General features: G+C 37.4%; 1 long non-coding RNA gene across 1 annotated transcript; it reads right to left on the bottom strand.

The window, feature by feature from the left end:
* Positions 1-60: 60 nt before the first annotated feature.
* Positions 61-16474, bottom strand: LOC139133867 (uncharacterized). The gene is made up of 3 exons (XR_011552664.1): positions 16428-16474; positions 4383-4466; positions 61-2238 (listed from the first exon to the last, which is right to left on the bottom strand). It is a non-coding gene; the product is annotated as an uncharacterized lncRNA (long non-coding RNA).
* Between the last annotated feature and the right edge of the window lie 3 nt (positions 16475-16477).

The following is a 16477-nucleotide window of genomic DNA, read 5'->3' as shown; positions in this document are numbered from 1 at the left end:
GGCGTATGTATACACTCACACACAAAACTGGTCAAGCAGCACCAACTCCAGGACACAGTGTTCTTCACTACGAACTAAATTTAATGTTCAACATTTTAAAATTGAAACAAAAAGGTAACAGACTATAAAAGCATTTAAAAAGGGAAATAAAAGAAAACACATTACCGTGTTGAACTGGTAAAAAGTCTAAAATTTAGTGTTTTCAGACTCCTCCCAAGGGTTTATAGCACACACAGAGTTGAAGAACAATGTATTTACTTGTTGACTGTCAAGATGGAAATGACACAAAAACAAGAAGGAAATACAATTGAGTGATTAACACCTACAAGCTACCTAAATTACATATATTGAATGCAGTGTAAATAATATGACATGTAAACTGAGACAACCAAAGATCGTCAGAATAAAATAGACATCAAGGGTGAAACCCAACAAATGTAGAAATACATTATCTTCAAAAGTGAAAAAAGTGAAACAGGAGAAAATTTCACTAATATGAGTTGAATAATTCTACATCAAAATTTAAAAAGAGTAATACTATAGGGTGAAATCCAAGGCCAAATAATTGATGAAAGATGTATTATCGAAAAGTAATGAAATCGCCAGTATGTAGTCATACTGACAGGGCATTGGAGAGGTGGAAAAATAACTGTATAAAGTCAATGATTGAATAATTGTTACATAATAGTCCTGGTCCAAAAGACAATCCTGTATAGGATACATTGTGTAGAGTAAAAACATTCACTTTGTTTCAATAATATCCCTAGAGTATTTATCATTCTGATTATTTTTATGCACTTTTTCCAAGGTAATAACAGTCATATTCTTTACTGAATGATTGGGCAGGTTAAAATGCTGACTTACAAATGGTGCTGGATTGTCGAGATCAAATTTGTTTTGCATTTTATCATATTGCTTCTGTGGCCAGCCATTCTGTATCTTATTTTGTTTTTAGTTTGGCCAATATACTGACATAAGCAAATATCACGTAATACATGATAAATAGCATTTTCAGAATTACAACTGTGTAAATTTTGCATACGGAACATTATTCTGTAATCTAGTACTGTAGTTTTATATGCCTGTATAAGTACACAATGATGATTGAAACATATATTTTATCAACAATTTTCATATTTGTAAATTACTACTAACATAAACAATTCTTCACTTTTTTATAACTAAGAATGTCTTTTGGACCAGTGAAACAATTGAATGAATAATTTTGCATATCTTTATTTGTTGGACTTTAAAACAGTTTCTGCTTGGTGTATCACTCGGAGTAGATTATTTCATATTCTGCCATATACATAATACACAATCTTGGGTACTAGTAACAGCAAAGAATGGTAAAAATACTTGATACTAAAGACAGTAAAGTTTTCAGTAATTATATTGGTGGCATGGCAATTAGTGATGACAGTTAATGTAGTCCACGAGCTGCAGACCTGAAGAAGACATCCTGTCGGTTCTGATGAAAGGTAGCTGCTAATAGTCACACAGAACAGCTGACACGAAGTGGCTGGTATCTGTGGATCCTGATGGCTGGATAATGGAGCTTCGCTGGACATTGCAAAATCACAGTTTATGGATGTCCAACATACATTGACTTGAAATAAGCTGATCAGAGCACTTTCAATATTAAGTGCACTAGGTGACTCTGTGTGTTGAGTTTATGAACAGATAGCAGCAGTTTCAATATCATAAATATCTTGAAAATCGTGATACATGCATTTATTTCTGAAAGACTCTTTCTGCAGAGCTACAAAATCAGTTTACATACAACGATTTCTTCCTTTCTATTCAAAGCATTTTTTGGCAGCTGATGCCATTCAAAGTCTGTTTTGTACCAAATGGGAGCAATTATGTTTATAGTCACTGACAACATAAGACAGCTTTATAGTGGCTGTTCTGTAGAGGGCCTTTAGCATGTAAAATGTTACAGAACTGCTACAAGTGTCTTTGCTTGTACAGAGTATAATTAAGTACTATTCTGTACAACTGTGACATGTATTGGTTGTTGGTTTGGGGTATTAAAACCAACTGCAAACTTGGCCATGACTTCTACAGCAAGTCTTTCTTCACCTACTTGATTCAAAAGATCAACCAGAGTACCAGGTGAGCTTTCAGTTAGGTGATCCACGTTTGCCAACTTTTCAAATAAGTCACATGGGTGCCAGCATTCATCTTTCTCAGCCTTTCGAGTTAACTCGTCCCGATCTCGCACTGTGAGGAGATCTTTGCAAAGTTTGATCATCCGTAAGTATTTCCCCGAAAGGTGAGATAAAAACAATAATATTAACCAAAGTAATGATGGCAATATGATGGTAAGTACATCTTTATGAACATAAAACCTAAGAGCCTGGCAAAAGAGCAGTGAAAGCAGTGTTATATACCAGTACTTAATTAATATAGATGTGATGATTTTTTATTAGCTAGTATTTGCAGTTCATGATACACTTCACCTACCAAATGGACATGGTTGTTTTTATCAGTAATATGTCGCTTGACACACCTACTTATATAGGGATGCTGTAATTAATATTAAAATTAGTCGAAAATTTGCATTATGTAAAGTTTTAAGATTTCTTTCCTCATATTTTACCGGCATAATGTCTGTGATATTGGGGAGGGAGCTCTGTGTGGCAGGCTGTGTGTTACCTAGGCCATAACAGACAGCCCAGCTGCCACACACAACTGTGATGGACGTTACCGGTATGCTCTTTATATATGTTATACAGAGTATTTTGCCAACAGCATGCTGTCGAGTTATAATTTGGATGAAATATTCTGTTAATGTTATGAGGAAATTGAAAGTTGTTTACAATAATGCTGCTCGTCTTTTATTGGGTTATGATAAACGTAGTAGCTAGTGCAAGCTCTATGTTTGTATCTAACAGAATCAATAACTTTGATGCCTTGCTAAGAAGGCAAATTTATGGTTTAAAGCAAAGACTTCTAAGAAGCAGTAATGATATTGTACGATGTGTGTATGACTCATTATATTTAAACTCTGAAATGATAAAGTTATGGAATAAGCTTCTTTTGTATAACTTAACCAAGCTGTGTATATTTATCACCAGATTTTCGTTGTTATATGGATAATGAGTTCGAAATAAAGTCTATAATAATAATAAAAAAAATACCGAAATTATACGGTGTCGCTCAAATTTGATCAGAATTGGTACATACCAGTGTGGGTTAACAAAGATCAACAACAAATGTTGTTTCTATCTGTTCAGCACAGGAAAATTCTACGTTGATGTTATGACAATGATTTCTGCACAGTACAACCAGAAAAACAACAAGAAATATTTAAACCAGAAAAACAAGAATGACAAAAGTAATTAAGGTCTGAAATTTTAGGTACTGGAGGTAAACTTTAGCAACATGAATAGCTGAAAGGCAGCTAGCCCCTCTTAGTTGACCATAGACGCTCTTCCTCCCCTCTACTGACGGTCTCTCTCCCCTCTACTGTCTATGGTTTGGAGAGTTCTGTTAATATGTAACAGTTCATAAGCAACTCCCCTCTACTGACGGTCTTCCTCCCCTCTACTGTCTATGGTTTGGGCAGTTCTGTTAATATGTAACAGTTATAAACAACTCCCTCTACTGAAGGTCTTCCTCCCCTCTACTGTCTATGGTTTGGGCAGTTCTGTTAATATGTAACAGTTCATAAACAATGACAGGAAATGACTCAAGATAAGTGGAGTTTGCCTGTCACTCCTGCACACATGCAGAAATTCCCTTTTTCTTACCTCATTTGCACATTTTTGACACTGATGTGTTCATTTGAACAAATTCACATCTCAACCCCTACATCTACCTGTACACCAAATACTGAGACGGTAGCTTTGGCAGTATGGGAGCCTTTGTGTGTGACGGCCATACATCCGCACATACCCACAAATATACAGACATGAAAATCAATTCAGCTTATACGATAACCTCACATTGGTATACCAAATGTGAGTAAAAATAATAGAGCAAGAAAGTGCAGTTGACCAGAAAAAAACATACCTAATAAAAATTGGTCAAGGTACAGCTAATGTTCCTTTATACAATTTTGTCAATATTTTCAGTTTTCCTGACAGGACAGGGAAGTCATCCTGTTTCCAAACCATTTTGATGTGATCTCTGTTTTCTGTTTTAAAAGATGAAGTTTTTTTATTTCGATTTGATTTTCATACAATGCCATGGATCCACATATTCATTCATATGTGCACCAGAGGCATATTGTTGACTGTCGACAATCCCTTGTGCCTTTTCTGTCTGTCATGGGTATACTACTAAGTTTATGACTATTTTTGAAAGTATGTTGTAATTTTTGTCTTACTGCACTGCGTTGTTGGACAAAAGTGATTAAAGATTTTGCACCTTACCTTTGCCAAGTTTGTCACCCACTGTGCAAGTAGACAATGTATTGGTTTAAACCACTCATAATTGCAGGCCTGACAGTCAGGTTCCTGAAATAAAAGGCAAGCATGACAACTTTTCATTTCATAGCTCTATATCCATAAAGTCATCAACAGCTTAGTTGCTAAATACACGATATGCCTTAATTTTACCAGTATATCCCACCACAGTGGCTTATGAATTGATACATGACTGCTGCTGTGTGGTATGCATAGAAAAGTAGGAAGTTGGGAAATGGAATGGTTGCTACGGCACAGATAATCGCTGAGTTTGGGAAAGGAGTTTGGAAAAAAAAACCACAACTTATTCAACAAGCGACCTGGCGGCCAATATAGCTCCGCTGTGTTTATGTAGAGAATAATTATTTTTGACACATGTTGATGAAGAAGGTGGAAATCTTTGATAGCTCAATGCAGTGGCCAGAAAAAAAGTGGCTAAAATAGCTGCAAAAATACACAATCGAAGATTTCATCATACTTTGAATATATCACATCGGATCATTCCTAAGAACATGTCAACCAAAGCTATCTGATGAGTAGTTTTTTGGAGAATAAAATTTTCTGACCAAAAATGGCAACAATTGCCCCAAAAAAATAAATTTGCAGATTTCATCATAATTTCAAATGATCAAATTTAGTTCATCTATAGAAATCTGTATACCTAATTTCAAAGCTGTTAGACCAGTACTTTTTGAGAAACACATTTTTCAACCAATAATGGAAAAAATTGACCCAAAAATTCAACATTACAGATTTCATCATGATTTCAATAAATATTATTTAGTTCATCTATAGAAACCTATATACCAAATTTCAAAGCTATCAGACGAGACAAGAGTAGTTTTGGAAATACACATTTTTTGACCAAAAATGGCAAAAACTGCCCCCAAAAATACAAAATTACAGATTTCATCAGGAATTCAATATATTACTTAGCTCATCTGTAGAAACCTGTATACCAAATTTCAAAGCTATCAGACCAGTACTTTTGAGAAACACATTTTTTGACCAAAAATAGCAAAAATTGCCCCAAAATATACAAAATTACAGATTTCATCAGAAATTCAATATATATTACTTAGTTCATCTATAGAAAACCTGTATACCAAATTTCAAAACTATCAGACCAGTACTTTTAGAGGAATACATTTTTTGACCAAAAATGGCAAAAATTGCCTTAAAAATGCAAATTTGCATATTTCTGCACAATTTGAACAAATCTGAAATAGATCATCCCTAGGGACATATGTACCAAATATCAAAGCTATTTGACTGGTAGTTTTGAAGGAGAAGATTTTTAAAGATTTTTTTACCAAAAATGACAAAAATTGCCTTAAAAATACAAATATGCAAATTTCACCACAATTTGAACAAATCTGACTGAAGTCACCCTAAGTAAACTGCATATCAAATTTCAAAGCAATCAGACAAGTGGTTTCAGAGAAGATTTTTTTACCAAAAACACCAAAAAATGCCCCAAAAATACAAATATGCAAATTTCACCACGATTTGAACAAACTTAAGTGAGGTCACCCAAAGTGAGCTGCATATAAAATTTCAAAGCAATTGGACTTGCGGTTTCAGAGGAGAAGGCAATTGTTGACGGACGACGGACGACGACGACGGAAAATCAACCTATTTGATAAGCTCCGCGTCGCTGACAGCGGAGCTAATAAAACTGAGCAATGATGGTTTCGAATTCCAATACATCTCTGCATACATGCTATCCGCTTTGCATTAAAAATCATCTTCTGAGCATTTTGGCTGCAATGGCTGCAATTTCCAATGAGTGCTTTCGACATGATAGCAGCGGGTGTGGCTTGATGGCTGAGCTGTAATTGGCTATATCTACTGTCAGTCCACGATTGCTTGAAACCTTTAAATTTAGAGTACCACAGCACTAATGCTGCTACACACGCCAACCACAGTAAATTATGCAAATTCCGGTTAATGTATTGGGCAAACATCAAATTAAATTAAAGCTGCATGTGAAAATTTGATGGTGATTGATGTCATTTATAAACGTATAAGACTGTAATGTTCATGTAGACAACATTTGGCATGCATGTATACAGATATATCTGAATTCTAATGAAATCTGAATTCTTCACTGAACATTTAATATATATTTGATTCTGACTGACGTCACCTGTCAAACTATGAATACGATATAAAACTATATAGACAACATTTGGCATGCATATATACACTCAAGCTTATCTGAATTCTTTACTGAACATTTAACTATTGTATTACTGGACTGCACGTTCAAAATCTGAGGTGAGAAACATCTTGATTGCGCTTGTATAAATCGTTTATTTTTGACCCGAATTACCAGACTAAGTGTATGACACCACAGCTATGACTTGCACTTATGTGGTAGCTTACGAATCTTTCATCTCAACTCCAATACCCTATGCATATGTTGGGAATCACGTGTATGGTGTAGCTCCGCCCACCAACCCTTTACTAATTATGTAGATTATGCATTGGGCGTGTCATTAGTTAGTCATGTCATTCATTGATTCTAATGATTATTCATACTACACTGTATATATGGACCTGTGATAGTAATAAAGGTCAAGATTTGAACTTGGTCATACTAAGACACAATACAAAGCTGTCTCCGGCCTATTCTGTCTCTCTCTAACCGAACCTATCCCCAAGTGTGTACCCCACAGCATATCCACAGGGCATTGATGCTAGCTCCTATATTGGCTATTGTCAATATCAATCAGCTATTAGCACATTGAAAGAAATATGAATGATTCGTCATGAACAGTCAAAATCTACTTACTCTATGGTCGGTCTCAAAATCAAAATGGGCGCGTGTTTGTCTGTTTGTGACTTCACCTCGCCACTTATATCCTGACATAATTTCCTGTGTTTATCTCAATTACTCTGTTTAGACTGCACTGTGCTTTTGAAGGACTTAATTTAACACTCTTCCGGCCATCCCTGAACAGGCCGAGACCTGAAGTCCAGTCTGCCAGTATTGATGAAGACTTACAGTGACGGCACCAATTATTTTGACGATGAGATACAGCTGGATATTGATACACTACCGAATTAGGTTTGTCAGTTTGCTCACAAATTTACCCTTTTAGTGGTCAACTTTTACAACTTTGCGCCAACATCAGACAGACTAAAACAGCAGGTGACGCAGCAAGATGTCTGTAAACTAATTTACTATGTAGTATGTTTATATTCTTTACAGCAGCTATCAGTTTCAATGGTGACACACACAGAGACTGGTTGCCAAGTTTTACAAGCAGTTCAAATTCACGGAGAGGTGGTAAACACAAAATAATAGCGTCAATGACACTGTAGCTCCCATCCTGGACTATTTAGTGTTTGTTCTCTGGTCAGATATTTGAACATGTGTGAAAGGGATAAAGTGCATGAAGTGAAAATACTTAAATGAAATGTACTGGAGACAGTGAAATACGTTTAATGTAATTATTCAGAATATAAAATGGAAAAAATACAGAATTAGATATATCGAATACTGTGATACAACCATTAACTCAACAAGTCATTTACAATGACATAGTCCCCACTTGTAATAGGAGTATTAGTCTTGATGGGGCAGGAAATGTGGTCATTAAGAAGTATCACTGGAGTGTATATGTTGAGATCTATGGGCACATAGGTCTATGTCGTTGTTCCCAATTTGAAACACATGAGGCATGTCTAAGTTATGGTTCTAAATCGGGAAAAAAGATCAGACCTCTAGCAGTATTGGCCAGCCAAGAAATACATATGCGCATAATAAATGAGGTACAAGATGTGACATCTTAAGGTCTAATATCCTATCAAAATTGGAGGGTATAGAACTTGTGGTTACTGAAATATGCATATATATGTATAATCAAGGTCAAAGGTCATCGAGGTCACATGACATTTTGAAAAAAAAAAATTATATTGCTAATTAATCCCTATATGCCAAAAAATCAGATCTCTAGCTCTATTCGCTTGCCCAGAATTAGATGTGTACATAATTAATGAGGTAAAGCGTGTGTTGTCATAAGGTCTCCCATCCTACTAAATACAAAGGACATAGCACTTGTGGTTACTTATTTATTGACATAAACATATATTTTAGGTAAAAGGTCATCGAGGTCACATGACATTTGGTCGAAAAATTTCTCTCCTATAGTTATCCCTATATACCAAAATCAGACATCCAGCTCTATTGGCTCGCTCAGAATGAGATATGCACATAATTATTGAGGTACAGTATGTGGCGTCATAAGGTGTCCAATCATGCCAAACATGAAGGGTGTAGTACTTGTGGTTACCGAGTTATGGAAAAATATGTATATTTGAGGTCAAAGGTCACCGAGGTCATGTGACATTTTGTCAAAAAATTGTTTTGCTAAGTTATCCCTATATACCAAAAATCAGACCTCTAGCTCTATTGGCTCGCTCAAAATTAGATATGTGCATAATTAATGAGGTACAATATGTGGCGTCATAAGCTGTCCCATCATACCATACATGAAGGGTGTAGCACTTGTGGTTACTGAGTTATGGACAAATATGTATATTTGAGGTCAAAGGTCACCGAGGTCACGTGACATTTTGTAAAAAAATTGTTTTGCTAAGTTATCCCTATATACCAAAAATCAGACCTCTAGCTCTATTGGCTCGCTCAAAATTAGATATGTGCATAATTAATGAGGTACAATATGTGGCGTCATAAGCTGTCCCATCATACCATATAGGAAGGGTGGTAGCACTTGTGGTTACTGAGTTATGGACAAATATGTATATTTGAGATCAAAGGTCATCAAGGTCACATGACATTTTGTCAAAATATCCGAGATATCTGCTGCGTGAACGGATGGACTCACGTGATAAACAGATGGACATGACCCAATCTATAAGCTCACTGGACTTCATCCGTGGGGACTAAAAATTGTGTCACTGCATCCTTTTTGCAATATGAATACGATGAGAAACTAAATTTTTATTTTTTGTGGCCTTATACATGGGAGTCTATGGAGATCTGCCTTATACATGGGAGTCTATGGACGTGTAAACTAAAAATATGCAAATTTCACCACGATTTGCCCAAATTTTGGAAAGGTCACTCCTATGCACTTCCATACCAAGTTTCAAATCAATCGGACTTGTGGTTTCAGAGCAGGAGATTTTTTGACCAAAAATGGGAGAAAATTACAAAAAAAATTCATGAAAAATAGCAAGTCCAAGATACTGACCCAAGATGCGCACAATCATTTCATGTCAGCCCAAAGTACTTACATGCTAATTTTTCATGTAATCTGCTCAGTGGTTACTATATTGAGTTTTTTCAATTTTGACTGTTTTTACATTTTTCACTTAATTTGCATATTTTTGGCAATGACAACTTCATTTGAACAAAATCTCATCTACAGCCCATCATCCATGTACACACCAAATATCAAGATGAAATGTGCAGCGGTTTTGGAGTTTTTGATGTTGACGGACAGACATACAGACATACAGACATTTTCCTAGCCTATAAGAATAGCTTCCATTGCCATATATACATAGCTATGGGAGCTAAAAATAATAGACAGCGTTCTTTGTAGTTGAATATCAATAAAGTTCATGACTTTTGTTTAATAAAAACGTCGGATCAACTAGAAATGATAAACACTCTTACAATGTTGCAATGTTTTTATCGCTTGTCGCTACAATCTTGTCAATATAGAAAACAAATGACGTTCACGAAATAGCCTGAAACCCCAAGTTCACTTCGTACTGAAGTAGGCCCCGATGTCAGCTCATTGAGAAATGTGGTGTCATTCATTTGTTGATAACCAAAGTAAAGTTTGTTCATTTTACACATCACTCTATTATTTTTGAAGTCATGAACTTTATTGATATTCAACTACAAAGAACACTGTCCTCTGAGTCTAAATTTGCAGTAACGTCGTTCTTTTACCACCTCTCCGTGAATTTGAACTGCTTGTAAAACTTGGCAACCAGTCTCTGTGTGTGTCACCATTGAAACTGATAGCTGCTGTAACTACATAGTAAATTAGTTTACAGACATCTTGCTGCGTCACCTGCTGTTTTAGTCTGTCTGATGTTGGCGCAAAGTTGTAAAAGTTGACCACTAAAAGGGTAAATTCGCGAGCAAACTGACAAACCTAATTAGGTAGTGTATCAATATCAAGCTGTATCTCATCGTCAAAATCATTGGTAAATGTACTGTAAAATCAATCCTCTTGCCTTTGTTTGTTGCTGACATGGTCACCTCACAGTGAACGTTGGGCACCACCACTTTACTATAGGTAAGTCAGGGTTCGAAATACCCGGTGGTCATGCGTCAAAAGACCACCAATTATCTCATTTCGACCACCAGATTCTATTGTGGGTGGTCAATGTTGACCACCAAATTTTTGGAGGTCACACTAGTGCTGCAAAGCTGTAAGTCTTACATGCCTCTCACAGTTTTAAATATTGCCAGGAGTATCCAGAAACAATAGATTGTCCTAAGAGAGATATTTTAGTAGTTATCTAGTACGCATCTTGTCTGTTCAATCACAGTCCCTCCACTGTGGTTCAATGTCAGTCCTTCAACCCCACTCCAATCTACCCAAGTGAGGCGTTCCTTTGGATAGACAATGTCTCCCTTTATTTTACTGTTTACTGCTATGATTATTGTGATTAAGTCTTCAAGCGTTGCATAACATCTCCTTGCAAATTTCGTCTAGTCATTAAAGTGACACATATCAAGGTACAAAACTCTGACAAAACTTCATAAGTTCAAAAAAGTGCAATAATTGTCATGTTATCAGCAGTAATTTTCATTTCTTGATTACTCAGTTTGTAATTCTGTCAAAACTTACAGTCAATCAGTCACTTGTGAAGTGGTCAAGTTGTGAAAATGCTCAAAATTTTCTAATGGATTTTACTGGGCATCCAACATAAACAAACTTAACATGAGTAGCAGCATGGTGGAATGGTTCCAGAACAAGAGTCAGCTCGCTATTCACCCTATGGACCCTTACCTCCACTAGAATTACACTCTGATAATGACAATGTTTTTTGACCACCAAAATTTTGCAATTGACCACCAACATTTGAATCTGGTGGTCAAACTTGACCACCAAACAAAAAAATAAATTTCGAACCCTGTAAGTGAACTCGTAGTCGGCGGTTTAGGGAATTTAACGGTACAGTTTGCCAGTAAAACTCCGAGGCCCGCAGGGCCGAGGAGTTTTATGGCAAACTGACCGTTAAATTCCCTAAACCGCCGACTACGAGTTCGCTTACCGTGTTATACCACAACTTTGCAGAGTTTTAGAGGTTTGTTTGCACGCCGAATGTTTTTATTTGTAATTTTAGTGCAGTGCAAGTTGAACTTTGGCAGGAAAACATTGACGCGTTTTGACACCTTGTTGAACGAAAGTATAAAAAAATAACTCATGATTGGATAAAACAAAGTTGACATGTGTTGCAATTGTAGTGCGATGACGTGGTTGAGCACCTGGTTTGATTTGAATTGTATGAATTATGTTTGATTGTTTGGTTGGTTGAATGAAGTGAAAAGGTGTTTGCAGATCGACGTTAGAGTCACGCTTTGCTCATTTGAGTCGAAAACTATGAGCAGCATACATGCAATTGCCGAGTCGCTCTACGTATTTCGATATGGCGGATGAAGTACAAATTTAAGCTGTATCCGGTGCACTTCAACTACCAAAGCCAAAGATGGAAAAGAAAAGCCCCCTGTCACGCCAGTGCTAACGGCCACAATCGGAAGACCAAGCTACATAGCAAAGGCGCAACAGAAACTGCAAGTACAAAAAAACAATATGTCTAGATCCACAATGACTGTGGTACTGCGTATGTGTTTGCCTGTAGCTAGATTTAACTTAACCAAAGGCAACTGAAATATCCACATTCAGGGTTTGACAACTGACTTTGAAGTCTTAAATTTCAGATTCCAATGATCGTGATAATAATAACCTTTACACAGAAGTGATATTTGCAATCAATACCATTATTTCACGGTGACCTGTAATTGATTTTGAGATGTACAGTCGTGCAAAATTAATTCAGTCCGGTGATTCTTTTAAAGTGGCTTTATTCTGTACTTGTAGGTGAAATACATTTCTTCTGGTTAATGTCTGGCATATTTTTTTTTTTACTCGTCGCCACGTGACTTTCTTTTGTTTAAAAAGTGTCCATTTTACAAGTTCTTTTGTTTAAAACTGTCCGATTTACTAGTAAACTGGACAGTTTTTAACAAAAGAACTGTCCGATTTACTAGTAAATCGGACTTTTAAACAAAAGAACTTGTAAATCGGACACTTTTTAAACAAAAGAAAGCCAGGTGGTAATAATAAAATATTCGGTTATGGAAATTAGAAAGCATGGTTAGAACAATGAGCATGAGGGCTGAGGCGGAGAGTGGTATAACTGACGTTAGCGCCGCGTACCCATGAGGGGTGACTGGAAGGTTGCTCACGCCTTATGTTTTGGCGAGGTGTCTTCTGAACTCGGTCGAAAATCACACAAATATTCATACCTGATACTTTATCTGCTTCCAAATGCTCATTTTCATGTGATTTTCTGCAGAGTTCGAGAGACACCTCGCCAAAACATAAGCATGAGCAACATTCCAGTCACCCCTCATGGGTAGGCGGCACCAGAATGTTGCTCACGCTTATGTTTTAGCAATGTGGCCATCGAATTCGGCCGAAAATCACACGAAACGAGCATTTTTGAAGCAATTTTTAAATTAAGTACCAGGTATGAATTTTGAGAATGCTAGGGAACGATCGACGGTTACATGATAGACGAACTTGCTACTTTTCACAGTAAAATCGAACGTCGAAGATGACATGGTGGCATAATCCCAATAGGAAATAGCCATTTGCATAAAGGTGCGGGATTGCTGGATTGCCAAAATAGCCTTATTTGAGCTATTTTGCAGCTAATGAGCTAAGATACTTTATAGCTGTAGCACGCGATTTAGAAGCTATTTAGTGATAATACTTTTGAGCCATTGGCCGAGATATTTAGCAGCGCTCAGGTCAGTTACTCATTTTAATTTCATTTCCAACACGAAACCAGATAGTAATTTCTGGGTTCTACAAAGGTCATCCACTGTTTAGCTGAGTAGCGAGTCTTGAATGAACCGTGCCGTGGGGAATGTCGTCATACCTTCGAAATATAAACTATGTTATCGTCTGTTGACAAATAAACGACACTCATCATGACAATTTTTAAAGCGCTTCAGAGATCTATATGCCTTGTATGATTTTCATAAAAAATTCAATTCTATATATGTGTACAAAATCTTTGGGACGCTGGACTTGCAGTTTCATGACGAACAGTGACAGCTGTTGTATTTCTTACAATATCTTTTCATTGGAAGTTCAATTTGCATTTTTTACCTGTCCTATTTACAGCCAATTTCTATTTATTACATTACAAAAAATATCCAAATGACTATTGCTATTTCACATTTTTCGAGGTCACATATTATTTTCTGGGTAGAAAGAGACCTCCATGGTTCTACAAAGTTTCGGATACATTCTTTATATTTAAAACCACCATGAATGATTAAATAAAACATGACTAAATACAAGAAAATAATTATTTGCGCTCGGAGCGGTTATTCATTTTACTTTTATTACAACCACAAAACTTTATAGTACTTTCTGGGTTCTACACAAGTCATCCACTGGTTAGCTGCTAGCTAGCTAATAGCTAGCTCAGAACAGCTATTAGCGGCTAAAAACAGATAATAGCTTGAACAGCTGGGCCTTCTACGGAATGCTCACTGGTTAGCTGGTAGCTAGCTAATAGATAGCTAAGAACGGCTATTAGCAGCTAAAAACAAATAATAGCTTGAATAGCTGAATAGCTGGGCCTTCTTGGGACTTCTCACTGGTTAGCTGGTAGCTAGCTAATAGCTGGCTAAGAACGGCTATTAGCGGCTAAAAACGGATAATAGCTTGAATAGCTGAACAGCTGGGCCTCCTAGGGACTGCTCCCTGGTTAGCTGGTAGCTAGATACTAGCTAGCTAAGAACGGCTATTAGCGGCTAAAAACAGATAATAGCTTGAATAGCTGGGCCTTCTATGGAATGCTCCTGGTTAGCTGGTAGCTAGCTAATAGCTAGCTAAGAACGGCTATTAGCGGCTAAAAACAGATAATAGCTTGAATAGCTGGGCCTTCTATGGAATGCTCACTGGTTAGGTGGTAGCTAGCTTATAGCTAGCTAAGAACGGCTATTAGCGGCTAAAAACGGATATGGCCTTCTAGGGACTCCTCACTTAGCTGGTACACGGTCCCTTTTTGTGGAGGGACCGTGACTGGTAGCTGGCTATGAGCGGCTAAAAACACTGGGTGGAAATTCTAAATAGTCTTAATAGCCAAATACAGCTACTGACAAGCTATTCATATGGCTAATGTGGCTAATAGCCATCTAGCTATTTTGGGGGATATTCAGCAATCCAGCAATCCCGCACCGTTCTCACCATTTGGTTTCCAGACTTGGGTTTTATCTCGCTTTTTTATAGTACACTCGCTCATCTATGGGGCGAACAGTCCAGAGCTGAATAGCTCATGAGTAGCTGCAAAATTGTAGCTCTACGGTGAGGCGGTCGGTGAGTTTTGGTTTTTGCTACATCGCTCACCAGTAGAGCTACAATGCCGAAGGCCCTGAAGCATACAAAATAAGCACGCTGCACATGGCACAGCATTTTGATGTAAAATCCCATATATTTACTGCATTTGGTCATACTGATTTATCACTACTGAAGATTAAACACTATACTACACTAACCTTGTCGTGTATGGGGTTTGGTATTTGTTCAAATACATCGATCGCGTTCCAAAAACATTTCTTGGAGCCGCCATTACCAACTTCCGGTAATGGCGGCTCCCAGAGACATGCTCAATGTTTATGGAACGCGATCGACGTGTCTGTGCTAATACTAGCTGCAAAATTGTAGTGCTACAGTGAGGCGGTCAATAATTTTTGGTTTTTGCGACTTCGCTCACCAGTAGCGCTACAATGCCAATGGCCCTGTAGAGGGTAAAATAAGCGCATCCCACTCGACCAGGCGTGTTGATGTGAAATGCTACATATTTACTGCATTTGGTCGTATCGATTTATCCCTACTGAAGACTAAACAGTAAACTGATCTAATCTTGTCGTTTATGGGGTTTGGAAATTGTTCAACACGTTGATCGCGTTCCATAAACAGTGAGCGAAGGGCATCCATGTTGTTTTGGAGCCGCCATTACCGGAAGTTGGTAATGGCGGCTCCCATTTTCGGAACACGATCAACGTGTTTGAACAATTTCCAAACCCCATAAACGACAAGGTTAAATCAGTTTACTGTTTAGTCTTCAGTAGGGATAAATCGATACGATCAAATGCAGTAAATATGTAGCATTTCGCATCAACATTGAAGCTGCTGGTGAGCGAAGTCGCAAAAACCACAGGGTGTTGTCTAAATGTCCGTCCCCAGGGGTGGGTAGGTGTTTCGTTGTATTGCTAATAAAGATATATTCTACCAACCTTTGGTGTTTTGGTCTTAAATTAGCACTGCCCTTGACAATCTTGCGTTAACGTTTTATCAACATGCTGTATCTATTATCTGATGAGTTTGAGTGCCTAATTCAAAGTAAGCAAGGGTAAATTACTAAGCTGTAGACGCTGTCACCAGATTATCACCGGATTAAATTTGACAAAGTCAACAACGAACGCGCCAGTAAGGTATAACGGTTATAGCGGGGCTATTAGCTGTAGCGGAACACACAGCATCGTACGCAGGGCTAGGCCTTCGGCATATTGTAGCTCTAGCGAGGTCGCAAAAAAAACCAACTCACCGACCGCCTCACCGTAGAGCTACAATTTTGCAGCTAGCTCACGAGTGACTGTGCCTATCCATAGGACAGCTCCTACGTTGGCTATTGAATATCGATCAGCTAACAGCAAATAAATAATTTATGAAAGAATTCTTTGTCATGCATGAACTACATCTACATACTCACTGTTGGCTGTGTAGCAGTGTGTCGTACTTCCAAAAAATGGCGGGAAGTGA

The sequence above is a fragment of the Ptychodera flava genome, chromosome 5, assembly GCF_041260155.1.
Source record: "Ptychodera flava strain L36383 chromosome 5, AS_Pfla_20210202, whole genome shotgun sequence".
In the NCBI taxonomy this organism is placed as follows: Eukaryota; Metazoa; Hemichordata; class Enteropneusta; family Ptychoderidae; genus Ptychodera; species Ptychodera flava.
Note: the sequence above shows the minus strand (reverse complement) of the source record. Positions and strands in the feature narration are given on the sequence as shown.